The sequence below is a fragment of the Rhincodon typus genome, chromosome 11, assembly GCF_021869965.1.
Source record: "Rhincodon typus isolate 14 chromosome 11, sRhiTyp1.1, whole genome shotgun sequence".
NCBI lineage: Eukaryota > Metazoa > Chordata > Chondrichthyes > Orectolobiformes > Rhincodontidae > Rhincodon > Rhincodon typus.
This window is the reverse complement of record NC_063342.1, coordinates 23,077,664-23,080,813: the sequence shown is the minus strand read 5'-3', so window position 1 is coordinate 23,080,813 and position 3,150 is coordinate 23,077,664.

Genomic DNA, 3,150 nt, shown 5'->3' with positions numbered 1-3,150 from the left:
TCACAGAGATGCTCGGGACAAACCTTGACAAAAACCATTGAATTTTTCTCCAGACTTCTTTCATAAAGGCTCATTCCAGCAGGAAATGTGTAACAGCCACTTTCCCCCACCCAATAGCTGTTTCAAGCACAGGTTCTCAATCCCTCCCTACCAGGGGAGTTGCAGTGCCTCCCCAGTGACGGGGATGTCCTCCCCCTGCAGGTAGTGTCGCCTCTGACTGGTCATGGTGAAGGCCTTCTTTCTCCCAACATCCCTCAAGTTCTCGGGGGTGCCGTGCCCAACAGTGAGCCACTCCATGAACATGATTGGCTGGTGAGTCTTTGGCAGGAATGTAGGGGGCACGGAGATGGAAGACTGCGGGTGTCATTTCCGGTCCAGCCATTTCCAGTTCAGCCCCAGAATGTCCACAATCAGCTATCGAAGGGTCAGGCCTGGGTGATTATAGGATCAGGAATTACTCATGTGGAACCAGGCCCAGTCAGGTGCAGAGGCCTGGGGATCCCGCTCAGGAACGGCGCTCAGGAGCACAGAAATAGGGGTTATTATGCTTAACCAACATGATGCAGGGGGTTGGGCTCAGCGTTCTGGTGCCGGGGCAATGCAAGTGCAGCCACAAGGGCACTCTAGCACCAGGGTTGGGTAGGCCCAGATCCCAAACCCAAGCCCGGACTCAAAGCAACTAGTTCCGGGCACAAGGGAACGCATCCATTGGGCAGCTGTCATTCTCGGTGCCTTCCTTCCAGCCGGATACCCATCTCTTCCCCACCAGAGACTGTTGGAACAGTGATCTCCACCTCGAGCCCTTCTTGAGAGACTCCGTGTGTCACCTTTGGGGCACAAGGAACGGCAATGCCACCAGCGGGCCACTGGTGAATCTTTGGTGCACTTCGAGGTGGGACAATTGCTCCTGTCATGCCCCAGCTCCTTGAATAAGTGTCACTGCATCGCATCTGATGTCCAGAAGGAATGATAGGTCAACCCAAATTAACCTGGTGTCGTGTGAATTGTGATTCAGCGATGATGTTTTTAACAGATGCGATGGACAGATTGGTGAGAATGAGGTCAAGTTTGATTTTTCCTCATTGTTAGTTCCCTCACCAGCTGCTCAGTCTTGCAGAAATGTCTTTCACTGCTCAATCGGTTGTGCTGCTGTAATTCACCTGGAAATTGGAATGTCCCCTGAGATTGCATTCTGCATCCTTTCCATCATCTGTGCTTCCTGCAAGTGATGTTGAACATGGTGCAGTACTGATTCATCAGCTGAGGGAGAATAGATCGTGGTCATTAGCAGGAGGATTCCTTGCCCATGTTTAACCTGAAGCCTTCAAATTCATGGGGTCTGGAGTCAATGTTCAGGACTCCCACGGCAAATCCCTCCCAACTGTGCCACCACCTCTGCTGGGTCTGTCTTGCTGGTGGGAAAGGCCATATCCAGGGCAGGTATTGATGGTGCCTGGGGCATTGTAAGATGTGATTCTGTGAGAGTGACTATGTCACGCTATTGCCTGTCTAGTTTGTGACAAAGTTCAGCCTGTTTTTGCCGTAACCCCCAGATGATAGGAGGAGTTTCAGGGTCAACGGGACTATGTTTTGTGATTATAATTTTTGGTTCCTAGGTTGATGCCACCTGCTTCAATTTCATTTTTTATTCAGGCTTTGTTGAGATTGGCACACCTGATGGATCTGCTGAGCTGTTTCAGTGGGCACTTAAGAGGCAATCACTTTGCTGTGGATCCAGAGTTACATGTAGGGCACACCAGGTAAGACAGTAAGATATCCAAGCTGGATTAGGCCAGTCGGCCCATCAAGTCTGCTCAGCCTTTTGACCATGGCTGATGTGTTTCTCAAACCCATTTTCCTGCCTCCTCCCTATAACCTTTGATCCCCCTACTCATCAAGAACTCATCTATTTCTAACTTAAATGCACTTAATGGCTTGGCTTCCACAGGCTTCTGCAGCAAAGATTTCCACAGATTAACAACCTCAAGCCGATGAAATTCCTCCTTATCTCAGTTGTAAAGGATCATCCCTTCTCCCTAAGCCTTTGCACCAAGATCCTGGTCTCTCCTCCTCCTGGAAACATCTTATGCACAGCTACTGTATCCAGGTCTCTCAGTATTCTGTAAGTTTCATTCAACCCTGAACCACCACACTTTGTCCACCACCGCCTCCCCATGTAAACTCCAACGAGTAGAGATGCAGCAATCTCAATTGCTCCTCATATGACAAGCCCTGCATCACAAGAATCATATTTCTAAGCCTCCTCTGGAACCCTTTCAAGGCCAGCACATTTTGCCTCAGGGAGGGGGTTCAAAAATGCTCACAATATTCCAAATGCGATTGTGCCACATCCTTACATAGCCTCAGCAGTACATCTCTGCTCTTATATATTAGCCCTCTTGAAATGAATTCCAACATTACATTTGCCTTCCGAACTGCCAACTCAATCTACATGTTAACCTGGAAAAAGAAATCTGCAGGAGGTCTCCAAATTCCCTTTCGGCTTTGCATTTCCAAAGACTTTGCCCTCGTAGAAAATACTCAACAAATCTATTCTTGCTATCAAAGTGTGTAACTTTACAATTTCCCACAGTATATTCCATCTGCCACTTCTTTACCCACTGGAAGAGCACGTCTAAGTGCTTCTGCAGCCTCCCTGCATCCTCAACACTGTCTGTTCCTCAACTGTCTTTGTGTCATCTAAGGATGGCAGATTTCTGATCCAAATACTGTGGGTTCTGGATTAGTAATCTCGAGAAAACACCACAAGGATGTTGCGCCTCGAATGAAATTTCACTGTTCAGGGTAAAAGAATGAAATGAATTTACATCATCTGAAATGTATCAGGCCAAAGATATGAAGCTGAGATGGTAAGTTGTCAAGGACAGAATTGTAAATGGGTACCAGATTTCAGCTAAGACCATAGAATCAATTAATCGATGCTCATTGTCGGATCAGGATGAACGAAATAGATAAGGCTCAGATACTGAAAACAGTAGAGAATTCTGCAAACAGAAGAACTAACAATCCAGTCATAGCATAGTAGAGTATACAGCACGGGAGCAGACACTTCAGTCCAATGATACACGCTGACCAGACATCCTAAACTGATCTAGACCCCATTTGCCAGCATTTAGCCCATATCACCCT